A 16,483-nucleotide genomic window follows, 5' to 3' on the forward strand; every position below is an offset into this window, starting at 1 on the left:
ACCAACTACCTATAGAGGAGAGACCTCCAGTCAGTCTCGTCCAGGCACTGTCAACCTCCAATGGTTTGAGTTCCTTTTCCAAATTAGTTATGTTCCTCACATATTGTTTTAATTCGACACTTGTATCAGGAATGTAAGTGCAACAATGTTGCGCTCTCAGCATTCTACAGACTCCGCCCTCTTTTGCTAATAGGGTGTCAAGGGCAAGACGGTTTTGTAAAACCATTGATCTGATCGCAACCATTTCAGTATTGACCAGCAGGAAACCAGCAGCAGTGTCCGTTGATAACCGGTCAACTACTGTAGACAATTTGCAGATTCTATGGGTGTTCAGAACTACCCCCATTCCAGGTATCAGTGCACTAAAAATATCACCTACAATTTCGCCTACACTTTCGCGTCTACTACGCACTAAGCCATTAGTTTCATCATCGCTTCCAGCTGCATTGTTCACATGGTATATTTTCGGGAAAACAATGCCAAAGTAGCAGCTCCCATACCAGTGATCCGGCAATTTGAAATAAGCCTTGTTCCCACATATATAATATATTCCGGGAAACACAGGTTCTGACCCATTTTTGAAACCCCAACCTCCGATTACCTTATAATTATGTTCACACTCGCTGGAACCGATGAATACATTGTTATAGTACTCTGTCTTTTCCCTATGGATACAAAGTTTCCCCTTTCTTTCAAAATCCAGCAACAAGGCAGGACTGGCTTCGCCTTCTGAGGTGTTCTCCATGTGCTCAGCCCACCTAGGGATTCTACCTTTCTCGTCATTTGCCTTCTTCTGAAACTTTTCTCTCCTTCTGTCTGCCATCTTTATAAACATCTTTTCCTGCTCTTGCAGTGAACAGGTCAGATTGTCTTCTTTTGCTTGATCTAAGTCTATGGTACCTATAGTCAGGAAATAGTCTCCCATATAGCGGGTCACGTCACTTGTAGTATGTACACGGTTCAAATGTCCCCTAACTGGAAGTTCAGAAAATACTACGTCATCATTTGAATAATAGTATTGCAAGGTGCTTCTATAGAACAAGCTAGCTAATATACTACAGGAGATTCCATAGGTCAAAGGTAGATGGTGGTATGTCACGCCTTCAGCCACTGAAGTTGGCAGCTTCATGCAGACATATCAGTCCTCTATTTCCATAGCTTCTACATAATGCACTAACAAGTTAGCAAAAACATTTAAGTGCGTCCTGTTCTTCATTTTGTGAAAGTGTAGTCCATCCTCATCTGGTGCTTCTAAATCAGGTCGTGTGTGTGTCAGTCCTACTCTTTTGTCGCGTCTTTCTAGTCTTCGTGGTGTTTCTGCAGTCTGTACATCTCCTACATCTACTACTTCGGGTTCAGTGGGGGACAAGTTAGGATTCTTACTTATCATGAAAGGTAGAAAAACTGTTAGTCCTATCCACATTACTATTAGCATAGCTACACTACACAAACATATCTTACAACAGGTTTTGAGACACCCACAGCGGGATCTCCCAGAGACACTCGGATCAGACATATTTAGCTTACAGGTGGCCTTTGCTACCCCTCTTCGTTTCTTTGCACCAAAGGCTCACTTCGGGGCTCTCTTAAGGAGGGTCTTCGTCCGAACTCCGATCAGCAATGGACTCGTGGTCACTGTTGCCACTGTGGTGAGGCTCGTCAATCTCTTCCAACACAAAGTACGTCCACTCAGGGCTCCGATACAGTCGGTTCTGTTTCTTTATTCTGTCGCTCTTTCTCAGCGATTTGCCTTGGGCTGCATTCCTTTCACTTAAAGCCCTTTTTCGGTCTTTATCGTTTTCTTCGACTGTTTTTAGTCTGAGCCTTAGTCTCTTGACGTATCGGGGTGTACTTCTTCCCCCGTGCCTCCCAGTAGTTGAGGAGACTTCTCCTTCTCCGTGCACTCTTTTCACTTTGCGTTGTGGCACTTCGGTTTCCCTGCCTGTCTGACTAGTTCCAGGACTTTCGTCTATTTCTTCTGCCTGGTCGCTAATCTGTCCCTGCTCAGATTCAAATCGCACTTTCTTTTTACTTCTTGTTACTGTTGTTTCCGTTGTCTGAGCACTTTGATCTAGTTCTATCTGTTCCTGTTCATGCTCTTCGACCTCTTCGCTTTCTTCTGCATGAACGTCAGCTCGAATTTCTAACTGTCCCTCTCCACTCTCGGGAGTTTCAGGAGGAGTGTCGATGTCCTGATCTGACCCTACTTGGCCTATTTCCTGATCAGGTGTGTTAGGGCTTTCATTGACCTGACCTTCTTCTTCTACTCCTGACTCACCTGGACTATCCCACTCACTATCTAAGTAGGAATATTTCCTTGTTCGTATTGGATCATGAACTGGTTCGTCGGCGGGATACCATTCAACGTCTCGACTTGTGCTCGGCAGTTCGATGTCAGCTAGCTCCGGACTCTCTTCCTCGGAGGTCTCTTCAGCTGTGCTGCCTTCAGCTCCAGTCGCGTTTTCTCCAGATACCCGCTTTGTGTGGCTGGCGTGGATCCACTTCGGTACACCAGCGCACTTCACAGCAGTGGTAGTGACGAGGATCACTTGTCGTCGCTTTCCCCACCTTGGCTTCAAGCAGCTGCTCCGGGTGTGTTTCTTTAACACCACCCAGTCTCCTGGCTGCAGGTTGTGTGCTGGAGTCTTTGGCCACTCGTCTTCTGTCTCTCCAATCTGCTGAGAGAGAGAACGCACTTGGTCACCCAGCTGCTTGCAGTATTCTAGCACCATATCATCAGAAATGCTTAGCAGTTTGTTTCCGGGTACCCATGCCTGGCGCATCACTCTTCCCATCAACACTTCATGGGGACTTAGGCCAGTCTTTCGATTCGGGATACTTCTCAGACTCATCAGCACCAGGGGTAAAGCTTCTATCCAGTTCATTTTTGTGGAATCACACATTTTTCCCAGTCTGGACTTCAGAGTGCCATTTATTTGTTCCACTACCCCAGAAGCCTCTGGGTGGTAGGCGCAGTGCAATCTTTGCTTCATTTTGAATGCTCTACAGAGTTCCAATAGGACATCGTTGGCAAAATGCCCACCTTGGTCCGTTTCGATTGTCTCTGGGATCCCATACCTAGGTATCAACTCCCTGAGCAATAGTTTGGCTGTGGTAATTGCGTCATTTTTCTTAGCTGGATATGCTTCCACCCACCTAGAGAATAGACAAACTATGACTAAAACATATCTATATCCGTTGCATCTGGGCATGGTTATGAAGTCTGCCTGGATTCTTACGAAGGGACCTACTGCCTTTCCAATAGTACTCTGTTTCACTACAGTCTTCTTTCCTGCATTGAATTGCTGACACACTAGGCACCTCTGGCAAAGCCTGTCCGCCTGGTCCCTGAACTTTGAATTGCAGAACACTTGTTCAAACACCCGACACATCGCATCTCTTCCCATATGTGTTGGCTCATGTATCATTCTGACCATGGGGTCGATCAAACTATCAGGCAGTACAGGCACCCCATCCGGATTTACCACCACAACATCTTCTCGCAACTCGCATTCCTTTGCGGCCCACCTGCCTTTTTCTTGCCTGTCTGTGGCTTGTTGTATCTCTCTTAATTCTTCCCACGTTGACACATTATCAAACAACATAAGTTGGCAGCTGGTTCCATCCCACCGGGCAATTTGTAGGGACATCTGGTGTCGGGCACAAAACTGTGCAATTTGGTCAGCGTACCTATTACCGGCAGTCACATCATCATTTCCAGATCTGTGAGCCGCACACTTGACCACAGCCAATTCTTTGGGTAATTGGATGGCTTCCAGTAAGTTATGCACTACTTTCCCATTTCGGATAGGTGTGCCAGAGGAAGTCATGAATTCTCTTTGCAACCACAATTGGCCGAAGTCATGAACAACCCCGAAACAGTACTGACTGTCTGTGTAAACAGTAATTCTTTTGTTTTTTCCCCTCTTGCATGCTCGAGTTAACGCTATGAGCTCCGCCACTTGTGCAGATTTCACCTCGCGCATGTAAGATGCCTCGACGACTCCTGTCAGAGTAACCACAGCATAGGCAGCACTCAGACTCCCACTCTCATGTCTCAAACACGAGCCATCCACAAACATTGTTTTATCCCCGTCCCGTAGTGCTATTTCACGAATGTCAGGACGGGGCTTGGTGCTATATTCAGTCAGATCGATGCAATTATGTTTCCCACCCTCATCCGATTCTGCATCCAGAGGGACAGGTAACAGTGTCGCAGGATTTAGGACATTGCACCGGGAGATAGTTACATTTTCAGCACCAATCAAAATTCTCTCATACTGAGTCAGCCGACTAGGTGTGAGGTACTGGGTCTTAGTTCTAGTCAGTAGGATGACAACAGAGTGAGGAACATAGACAGTGACGGGATGTCCCATGACAATGCTCTCACTCTGTTCTAGACTGACGCAAGTAGCAGCAACGGCTTTTAAGCAGCCAGGCAGTCCAGCCGCCACTGGATCTAGGGTGGCCGAAAAGTAGGCGACTGGTCTTCTGACTGATCCGTGCTCCTGGGTCAGGACTGAAAGAGCACAATTTTCTCTGGTGTCACAGAACAGTTCAAAGGGTTTATTGTACTCAGGCATACCCAATGCAGGTGCGGTACATAGACAGTTTCTCAGAGTTACCCAAGCATTCATGCTCTCACTGTCCCAGTGGACGGGATCTTCCACTCCTTTCTTTGTCATATTTATCAGGGGTCGGGCTAGAGCCGCAAATCCTGCAATCCATTGCCTGCAGTAACCCACAACTCCCAAGAACATTCTCACCTCTTTCTGGGTTGTGGGCAGTTCCATTGCTTTAATTATTTTGATCCTTTCGGTAGTGACCTTCCTTATTCCTTTCTCTATCTGGTGCCCCAGATATTTCACTGAGTTTTTACAGAACTGTAACTTGTCAGGCGATACTTTATGTCCTCCTTTTCCTAGGTGATTCAGCAAGGCAATCGTGTCAGTGACACAGTCAGACTGGGTTTTAGATGCCACTAACAGGTCATCTATGTACTGCACCAAAACAGACTCTCTCGGCAGCACTAGGGATTCAAGGCACTTTTTCAGTATCTGGTTGAAAATCGATGGACTTTCAGTGTACCCTTGAGGGACACGATTCCAGACATAGATATGACTGTCAAATTCAAAACTGAAAAGGAATTTGCTTTCTGGATGCAATGGGATGGAAAAGAATGCATGGCACAGATCGATGACAGTGAACCATTCTGCGTTCCAAGGAATCTGGTAGAGTATTACTGCAGGGTTGGGCACAATAGGACAGCAAGGCACAACGATTTGGTTTACCTTGCGCAAATCTTGCACCACCCGGTACTTCCCACTAGGCTTTTTGATCCCAATGATAGGCGAATTACAGGGGCTGCTCAGCACTTCTTCTATTATTTCTGCTTCTAGCAGCCTCGTGATTTCAGTCGCCACTCCTGCCTTCACTTCTGCACTCATTTTGTACTGTCTGGTTTTGGGGTATACAGCATTTGTTTTTATTGCTATTTTAACTGGGTCCACATTTGCCATCAGGCCTACATCTTTTCCCGTGAAATCCCATACTTCTGGTACTACTCTTAGCTGGAGTTCCTCAGGTAAATCCTCAATTGTCAAAGGCTTGATATCAGCATCTTGTCTGACTAACATCAGCTTGTACAGACCATCTTCATCGGGGGTCTGAATTTCAACGCCATTTGGTGTGCAATAAATGGTACAACGCATCTTGCACAACAAATCACGTCCCAGTAGGTTTACAGGACTGGAATCACAGACCACAAATCTGTGCATTTCCTTGAAATTTCCTATAGAAATCTCCATTGGTTCAGTTACAGGGGTACTTATTATCTGATTTGAGACTCCCACTACTTGGATTGCTTCTCCCAGTGTCCAACAGAAAGGTGACGTCTTTGCCTTCAACCTTTTCTTCAATGTATGGTCCAGTCTGGTCTACCGGTAAGGAGGCGCCAAGTACGCACTCCTCATCCTCCCCTCTCAGGCCCCGTCAATCTTGATCTTCACAAAGGAAGGTATCACTTAGCAAGTACTGTGGAATGACTGCATTTCTTTCACTCTCAACCTCCCATACTTCCGCCCTCTCATTCTGCTGACCCTGACTCTTAAAATTCTGTCTAGGAGCGCGAGGTACTGGAGGTAATTTTACCTGTTGCTGGGTCTTTCTTGTCCCCTCTTTCGGCACCTGTGGATTTAAACCATTTACAGGGGCATTACCGGCCTGTAGGTGTGGACACTCGTCTCTCCAATGCCCCATCTGGCCGCACCCATGGCACGGAAACTTTTTCATGGCCTCCTCACGACTCATTTTAGGTCTGGGCTTTCCTCCCCCCCCAGAATTGGTATTCGGAACATTATTATCAGAAGTTATTTTACTTAACTGTTTTTCTTGCTGTTCAGCTAATTTCACCTGTGCCCACATCACTTTCTCCTTGAGGGCTTTCTTTTTATTTTCAATTTCATCTTCGCAGTATTTTGCATATTTCAGGACATCATCTATGGGCTTTCCCTGCCAACTGATTTTGTTATCTCGAATCCATTGTGATATTTCAGGCCTTAATCCTAGCACAAATCTGTAACTGAAATGGGTCATGTCTTTCATGTCCACATTATCAATACCACTGTAAGTTTTGAATACCTGTAGTAACCTTTCGTAAAATGAATGCACTGTCTCATCACGTTCTTGGGTTGTTCTATCTATTCGGGTCCAATCTGTCTCTTTGGCTGGCACCTTTTTCTTAAGATACTGTATGACCTGGTCATATTTCCTCATTACATCCGGTGAAGGGGCTCCCGTTCTCTCATCTCTGGGATATTCATCACTAGGCCAATCAATCTCTATTTTACATTCCGTCCACAGATCTACAGGGACCACAATATCGAAAAACCCATCCAGGTCTTTCAGCAGGCATTTCTGAACTTTTATGAAACGCTCTACCTGTCGGTACCAGTCAACTGGTTTCTCACGTAATTTCGGGAAGTCATTTGTAAATGACACAATGTCTTGTCTGGACCAAGGGACATGGACATATTTTCCTCCCGGGACCTCCCTCATGGGACACAATTTTTCTGTTGGGGCTACTTCCTTTAATACAAATTCTGAAGTTACTGACCCAGCCCTGCTGCCTTCCCTTTTCTTTGCCCACCTTGTTCTCCACTTCCCCACTTCGCCCCATTTCTGCAGGAGTTTCAACAATTCTTTTACTTGGATCTGTTTCCCCATTACATTCAGGCTTTCTAAGTCTTTGTCTGAAAAGTCCACTCTGTAGGGTTTCTGAAGAATTTTGGAGCGACTAACATCAACTCCCATTTCTGTGGCGGCATCCATTATCTTTTCGTGGAGCACCCTAGCACTCCGGGTAAGATTTTTACTGATGAATAGTAACTCTTCTTCATTATACGAGCTCAGGCGCTCAACTCCCACGTTCCCAGCCATCATTTCTTCTATTTCTATTCTTAATTTATATATTTCCAATGTTTTAGGTTGAGAAGTGGTCTCTTTCTCTATCTCCTTTGTCCACCTGTCTAATTCTTCAGGGGAAACTAAAGAGGCGTTCCTAATTCCAGTTGCACTTTCAATCACCACTTCCTTCTGTCTGGGCTGACTTCTTGTCCCGACTACACAGGCCCTCGACTCCCTTATGGGTAAATCCATTAAACTTCCAGATTCACACTCACTTTCCTGATCCTCATCTATGAACACTTCTTTCCTCGGGGTCTGGAAGCTAGGAGTGGGCAGTATTGGGGTGATAACAGGAGGAAGGGGACTAATCAAGTCATTCTTATACATCGGGATAGCAGGACCAATAGTTACCGGAATGGTCAAGGAATCAGGATGGGGATGCATCTGTGCAATGGTTCTGGCTAAATCCTCTCGTTGTTTACAGAGGGCTTCTCTCTCTTTTTCCTGCAACCCCCTTTCAGCAGTATTGCCATGTAATACCTGGGGTACTAAGGATGGATAAATACTCGGGGCAGTCGGGGTAACCAATCGAGGGGGACTTTCCCCGAATGGCTGATAATTCGGGACTGTGGACTTAGGTCTGCAAAACTCATCCCTTCCACTATGTTTACTGCTTGTAGCTGTCCTGTCTGTATCACTTTCCCTCCTACTCCGGGGGTAATTGGTAACAGAACTTTGAGAATGCACCGAATCTGATTCTGCCACATAGGGAGGTGGATCCTTCATTAACAAGTCTTCCAGGTGTTCATCTTCTACATCCCCCATAGGTGCTAGGTGATGGGTTTTTGCTTTACATTTCCCTCTTTTCTCTTCTAATACTCCCATCTTGGGGAATAGCCCTTCGGTTAACATAGACTGCCTCCACTGTTTCATTTTCTGTTCTTTGGTTGGCGTTGGAAGTCTGGGATACCACTTACTCACTCCTTTATCCATTCGGGGTTTATCTCGCTCTGCAGCCTCAATCTCCCATTCCTCCAAAGCTTCGTACTGGGTCAACCTAGGTCTAGGGTGTAACTCATTCATGCGGGTCCTTAAGTTAAACAGGATCCGACCATTAAATGTACCTTCAACAGGGAATGCCAGGACTCCGTCATCTACAGTATACTTTGCCCAATTTTCTAGCCAGATACAAGTGTGATACCCTTTATCAAACATCATAAAAGAGGCAGGGGTATTTGGCGGGGGAATGAGTACGCCTTCTCTCGTTCTAATGGGCTTGTCAGTTTTGAAGAAGTTCTTCACTTTATCCGAGAAGGACAATTTTCTCTTTATTCCATACATCATGTGCGGTCTACCTCGTATAAGCTGATCCTTATGAAATCCTAGGTACTTTGGATTCGGTATGAAGTCTGGATACCACATACAACTCTCCAGACTCGCTTCTAACTCGGCTTGATTAATTTTGTTTACTTTCGGGCTTCCAATGCTAGCGCGACTTTTATTTCGCGCCACCCAATCAGGTCAGAAAATACAACTATGGTCAACCAATGGGTGCGCGGCCTTTTCGCAAGACAGAGTCTCACGCTTCGGCGCTCACCCCTCCTTCACAAATTCAGCTCCGCTACACGCCCGCTGTCCTGACCAATACCAGCGCGGCACGGAGTGACGTCAGAGCAGCTCTCCGACTGACTCCCGCCTTCACAAGGTAACGGAAACTTTTTACTCTCTCTAAAGTGCAAGTGCAGGTTTTAGTTAACAACACACAACGTTTGCCACTATGTCTGAGTGTTCTAAAGAGAGAAAAGACTTTTCTTTCGCTACTAGTAAACCACTTCTGTCTACTTTTCATTCACTCTGGATAGACTTCTTTGCCTGTCCCTACACACTAGTAACATAGAACCCGTTATTCTTCTGACTCATCCACCTTGATCGGGGATATGTACTGAGCCAGGATTTCACCAGCGAACTATTTTACTTACCAGACAAGCCTCGGAGACCCTACTACTCCTTCCGTATGCGACCCTTACTAGGTGATATCGCAATGAAAGTTTTATAATGGACTCGTAGCTATCATTCACTCCAGAAACAAAGGTCCTAATTAGTGCTTCCAGTTACTCCTTTAACCCTGCACTAATGATTCCAACTTAGTGACTTCAACAGCTAACCGGATTCTACTCACCGTTAGCTAAAATACTTCCCCGGGGATTCAGACTACACTGAACATTTACAAACAATTCTGGGTTAATTCAACATGCAGTATTTATAATGGCAATGCAAATTCATGAACATTTACATATAAAACCACATTTCAAAAATATTGTAAAAATACAGTAACAATCAGCAGCACGTTTTTGTATTCACGGTTTGTTTATGACTATCCTGTCTACCTAATCTAACTAGTCCAAACCATCCTCTGCTAGCCAGAAATTACTGCTAGAGCGCGCAGTTTTCCCCAGGTCACCCGGGATACCAATTCTCTAACACGCACTGGGCCCTTGGCGTGAAGAACACATTAATTTCGTTTGGGTGAAACTGGGTGAGGATTTCTCCTCCTGCACGCTGCTAGGAGTAATCAAGTTTGGATTTACCTCTGCTTACCATGCACCCGACTTACCACAGGCGCAATTCCTTGACGGACCTGGAGCTGTTAAGGAAAAGTAGACAGGCCTAACATCCAATACACCTTAAAATCCGTAAAATACTTTCCACAGTTTTGTAAAATGACCACAGACACCTGATTAAGTTCGAGTTTTTATATAAGATTTCAAAGTGAAGAAGCCAAAATAATAAGCGATACACAGAGTAATATATCAAACATCAAAATCAGTACCAAAAGGTAACTTTGCACAAAAAATATGACCATTTAGAATATATGGGAAACTACAGGGAGAAGTTTTAGCACATACTATTCACTGCAACGTTATACTAGAACATAGGAATGGGATGGGACCTAGAACATGTACTTAACCTAAGTATTCAGAATATTCTTGCTAAGCTCACTGCTATCCACTAAAGGAAAGGGAAAAACGGGAACCTGCTATGGTTTTATAAAATCAATGAATTTCTAAAGGAGAGGGGGAGAGAAGGAACCAACTAAAATTCAGGCACATATAAGTTCAATGGCAATAAGGCAATAACACAGGTAAGAATGCTTTAACAGATCAGAGAGAGAGAGAGAGAGAGAGAGAGAGAGAGAGAGAGAGATACGCAAACCCACAATCTATATTTACCTAATTCAGATTGAAGACCAACCCTGGCCACGGGTCAGTTGGGAAGGCGGGGACAGGGACCCTCAGAAAAGGAATGCCAGACTGTGAGCAGGTACAGCTCACGGAGAATAAGGACAGGATACCCCTCAGGTTCGGATCAAGGACTGGGCCTCCCAGGGTACGACCAACACCCACAGCTTCGGACGGCAACGCCTGCGTTACCCCCTCCTGCAAGTAATCCGCCAGAAACCCCGATTGGATTTTCGAATTCCCCAGCAAAGTGCTTCGCCAGCACTTAGGATTTTCCACCCCTTGGGAGTTTGTGGAAAGTATGGACAAAGTGCTCCGCAGCACTTTCAGGATTGAACACCTATTGAGATCGTAGGGTCAGTGACAGGTCTGCTACTCGGACAAGTCGGACAATTTTCCTAAGCTAAACTAGGGTAATTATACAGTTTGGGGACCCTCAGACCACCCCCTAATGTTGCAAGTGACAGTTTCCCATATTGTGATTGGTCAGGAGAGGTGGTGCGGTCTTTATCACCTCCTAAATTCAACGTTCCCATCATAATTATTCAATTTTCATACCCGCCCCCTTGGTTCACGTTCCCATGCATGGAATACAATAGTACAGGATAGTCTACAGTAGGTAGCAACAGTATTGCTTTTTCCAAGGTGAGACGCCGTATTCCCAGCGATGTTCCCAGGCGCATTGTGCTTCAGGTGCCAGCTGGCTAGGTTTAGCTTCTGCGCAGTTGGAACTTTCTCCGGTCATGTGACGGTGCCCAGCAGAGCTTCAAGCATGGCTCCGCTTATGATCACCCCAGCCCACAAAGACGCGGTACATGAAAAGTAAGCGACAACAAATTAAAATCATACATATAAATGATCGCACTGTATACCATGATAAAAGAAAACCAACCCTTACTTTTATAATAACTATAGCATTAAGAATTAATGCGAAAGAATAGATAGGCTAAAAGCTGCTGCAGTAAGCAGAGAGCGTGGTAAGAGACAAGCCGCCATATTTAGCATCAATGCGCATGAGCACAGAATCCCTCCAGAATGCGAGTGCGTCACATCACATGGGTATGACCGACGCATGCGCAGACTGAATTTGCGGCAAAGCAGCCATTTTCAGTGCAAGCTTCGTTAGTACGTAAAAAGACAAACAAGCAAGCATCCTAGGGACACCCGCGTGTAGGGGAAAACACTTTACAAATGACGAACAATGGTGTTAATATTATTATGTAATTCAGACAAGGGTTTTGCATACGAGCAAGGCGCTATACATGCGAATCCTTGCTCCATCACATGTATAAATAAATACACCATGCATAACATAGGGGTTAGATTTGTGTTCAGTTTATGGCTAGATCTCAGAGTTTGGGTCAGTGTCAAGGGAAAAGCTGCAGGGAAGGTCAGGGCCAAGGATAGGATTAAGGTGCCAGTTATGGTTAGGGTCAGGCTGAGGAGGATGCCCAGAATTAGGCTTGGTATTAAAGCCACGGTTAGGGCTAAGGTATGGAACAGCACTGGCGTAATGATCTTGGTTGAGGTAAGCTGAGAGTGTAGGTCAGGGTTACTGTTAGGATCAGGGATTGGGTAATGTCTAGATTTAGGATTTGGTTCTGGGATGTAGTTGTGTAAGGTTTGGGAATTATTTGGGGGCATATTATCAAGGGCCATCTCGACGCTTTTTTGCCTTTAAAAGACAAAAAAAGCCTCGATAATAATATCTTCCTATCAACAACACGGCCCTAACATGCATGTTAGCTGCCGTTTCTGTAATACCATGCATCCTAGCGACATACATTGCTAATGAGATGCAAAGAAGGCGTTCCTGACCATTATGCCATGTAAATAATTGCTAACAAGGCTTCTCGATATTTACAAGCATGGAGCAGATCCGTGAAGCTATAAAAAAGCCGCTTTGACAGTGGTTTTTGCCGAAACTAACGCCTGGTAAAATCCTGACTAAGCTATCTGTAATATGGGAGGTGGATTTACAGGTTAAGTCCACACTCTCATATTATCAAGCATTCCCTCAACGCTGTGAAATCATCGCTTGATTTCACGAGCTATTGCCGATTATCGCCGTCTAACGCTGGTTTTCACATCGCCATTTAGCAGAGTTTTGCTAATACGCTTCTAACACGGCGATGTGAATCGTGATAGACGGCGATAATGGTAAATGCGATAAGCGCGATTTGTGATATTTATCGCATTACCTTGATAATATGCCCCATAGGGTTCTGTTTAGTGTTAGGCACAGACGTCAGTTATGAGTAGTGCGGCTAGCAGCTGCCACTCCTTATTTGTACTCCTGCACCACCCTTGCTTATACTGTCCTCAGTGCTCATAAAGACTCTAAAATTCCTTTTATTACCTTCTGCCCTTCTAACAGTTTACCCCCCTATTAGTAGCTCAACAGCAAATAAGCGCCTATTCATGGGTTAAATACATGAAACTTAGACACCCCTGTTATGTCTTCAGGATCAAAGTGTGTGCGCGGCACTTCGGCCATTCTTTTCACTGGGTGACAGGATGTTTATGAGTTTGGAGTTAGGGCTGAGATTAGGGTTTATTGTATTTGCATTGTAGACAGTGATGTCTACCCCGTTCCATGGAGGTCATATTCAATGCGTTATTTTCAATTAAAGGACAGCATAAATAGAAAGTGCTGCTCGAGCTGTCATTGTAATGAAATGGTTTCCCATGAAATTTTTGAAATAACCTCAAATTTCAGTTGAATGTAATTGAATGTAATGTACGATATTGTGAAGATTTTCCTTCATACCCTTTGTTAAGGATGCAGATTTTAAAAATAATTTTGCATAAGTATATGTTGCCACAGAGAGTCCCTGCATAAACCCCTTTGACTGGGAGCAATCTAAAAACAAACGATTTGCCTGAAAATGTGTCTTCAAATACAATTTATTGGAATATTTTTTCCATTTTAAAGAAATTGACAAACTTTAGATAGTTCAACGTTTATCAACTTTGCAAAATTTTGGGCAACATTTAAATGTTGCCAAAATCAAGTAGTTAGATGTATTTCCAGGATTTTCATGTTTAATGTTAAACTGTGCCACACTGAGAGAACATCTCTGAGAAGAGCCCTTTTACTTGCTTCAGCCCTTGAAAGACAGAAGCTTGCTCCTGAGCCATGCCTCTCATTGTCCTTTGCAGGTCTGTGGACATCTGCAATTGACCTGCTGGGAGTATAAGCTCCTAGACTCCATATAGAAGCAGAGCCTAGCGCCTGTGGTGCCTGCCCCTCTATGGTGTGAGGACCCTGAGGCGGCGCTTGCACTGGTGGGAAACCAGCCTCGTGCTCTGCTCTCAAAGCGCTATGTTCAGCACAGTCAGGATGTTTGCACTTGGACAAGTACGCAGACTGCTAGTTGGGCAGCCGTGCTTGAAGAAAAATCGGAGCATAAGAGTCTGACATTTAAGACCAAAAAGAAAATGTTTGCTATTACTTTAAACATGGAGTGCGCCCCACTACCCCGGCACATTCTTCAGCAGTTTCTCACTTTATCCCCGACATGTCCTCAGCCCAGGATCTCACCTGCTGTCGCCCTCTGAAAAGATATTGACGCGAACCTTTATTAAAACTGCTGTTTATAGAGTAATGGCTGTGAGGGCCCAGCACACTACGGTGGTAACTCTGCGTACATATATGTGGGAGACACGTAGCAATGGTGTTTAGGCAAGTTTTTCAAATGTATGGGAAGAAAACCCCAAATCCAGGGCAATAATGCAACTCCAGGCTGTAGCAATGCTATTTCCACATCAGGATGTTACCTCCAAGGCCGAACTGGGAACCCAAACTGGCCCTGACAAACTACTCGGCCAGCCCCCATGGGGGTTGGGGGAGTGCGGCTGAGCTGTTTGATAGGGCCGGTTGGGCCGATTTTGTTATAGGGGGCCGATATTGCCACCCCCTGTAACAAAAACAACCCCCCCCCCCAAAAAAAAAACAAGCATTAGAAATGCAATAGGTCTCGCAGCATTAGAGTTAGTGCTTTTAGAATTGTTTATGGGTTTTTTTGTAAATCTTTAGCATGAGGTTGAGGGTGAGTGAGGGTGAGGGGTTGAGGGTGAGTGAGGGTGAGGCTGAGGGGTTGAGGGTGAGTGAGGGGTTGAAGGTGAGGGGTTGAGGGTGAGTGAGGGTGAGGGGTTGAGGGTGGGTGAGGGGTTGAGGGTGAGGGGTTGAGGGTGAGGGTGAGTGAGGGTGGGTGAGGGTGAGTGAGGGTGGGTGAGGGTGAGGGTGAGTGAGGGTGGGTGAGTGTGAGTGAGGGTGAGTGGGGGTGAGTGTGGGTGAGTGTGGGTGAGGGTGAGGGATTGAGGGTGAGGGGTTGAGGGTGAGTGAGGGTGAGGGGTTGAGGGTGAGTGAGGGTGAGGGGTTGAGGGTGAGTGAGGGTGAGGGGTTGAGGGTGAGTGAGGGTGAGGGAGGGTGAGGGGTTGAGGTTGAGGGGTTGAGGGTGAGGGGTTGAGGGTGGGTGAGGGGTTGAGAGTGAGTGAGGGTGAGGGTGAGTGAGGGTGAGGGGTTGAGGGTGAGTGGGGGTGAGTGAGGGTGAGTGAGGGTGAGGGGTTGAGGGTGAGTGGGGGTGAGTGAGGGTGAGTGAGGGTGAGGGGTTGAGGGTGAGTGAGGGTGAGGGGTTGAGGGTGAGTGAGGATGAGGGGTTGAGGGTGGGTGAGGGTGAGTGAGGGTGAGTGTGAGTGAGGGTGAGTGAGGGTGAGTGAAGGTGGGTGAGGGGTTGAGGGTGATTGAGGGTGAGGCGTTGAGGGTGAGTGAGGGTGAGGGGTTGAGGGTGAGTGAAGGTGAGGGTGAGGGTGAGTGAGGGTGAGGGGTTGAGGGTGGGTGAGGGGTTGAGGGTGAGTGAGGGTGAGTGAGGGTGAGGGGGTGAGGGTGAGTGAGGGTGAGGGGTTGAGGGTGAGGGTGGGTGAGGGTGAGTGAGGGGTTGAGGGTGAGTGAGGGTGAGTGAGGGTGAGGGGTTGAGGGTGAGGGGGTGAGGGGTGAGGGGGTGAGGGGTTGAGGGTGAGTGAGGGTGAGGGTGAGGGGTTGAGGGTGAGTGAGGGTGAGGGTGAGTGAGGGTGAGTGAGAGTGAGGGTGAGTGAGGGTGAGTGAGGGGTTGAGGGTTAGGGGTTGAGGGTGAGTGAGGGTGAGGGGTTGAGGGTGAGGGTGGGTGAGGGTGAGTGAGGGTGAGTGAGGGTGAGGGGTTGAGGGTGAGTGAGGGTGAGTGAGGGTGAGGGGGTGAGGGTGAGTGAAGGTGAGGGTGAGGGGTTGAGGGTGAGTGAGGGTGAGGGTGAGTGAGGGTGAGGGGTTGAGGGTGAGGGGTTGAGGGTGAGTGAGGGTGGGTGAGGGGTTGAGGGTGAGTGAGGGTGAGGGGTTGAGGGTGAGTGAGGGTGAGTGAGGGTGAGTGAGGGTGAGGGGTTGAGGGTGAGTGAGGGTGAGGGTGAGTGAGGGTGAGGGGTTGAGGGTGAGGGGTTGAGGGTGAGTGAGGGTGAGGGTGAGTGAGGGTGAGGGGTTGAGGGTGAGTGAGGGTGAGGGGTTGAGGGTGAGTGAGGGTGAGGGTGAGGGTACATGCTTTTCACTTTCTTCAAAGGTTGTCCGTGCATCAAGGGTAGTTGACTGAACTTTAAGTATAATAATTGTACGTACTCTTCGGTGGCATTGAGCTCACACCCTCGAATGGTCTTCGGTAGTATTGTTTCCTGTAGAATTCTATTTCCTGCTTATAAAGCAGTGGTATGTGCATGTGAAAGTCGGAGAGTTGGAGGCGGTTAAGGAAATGCAGAACATTCAGCAAAAGTAATGGGAAACCATTTTTATCTTGAAACTGTTTTTAACCGACAGTCTT

Source organism: Lissotriton vulgaris, chromosome 5 (genome assembly GCF_964263255.1).
Source record: "Lissotriton vulgaris chromosome 5, aLisVul1.2, whole genome shotgun sequence".
NCBI classification, from domain to species: domain Eukaryota; kingdom Metazoa; phylum Chordata; class Amphibia; order Caudata; family Salamandridae; genus Lissotriton; species Lissotriton vulgaris.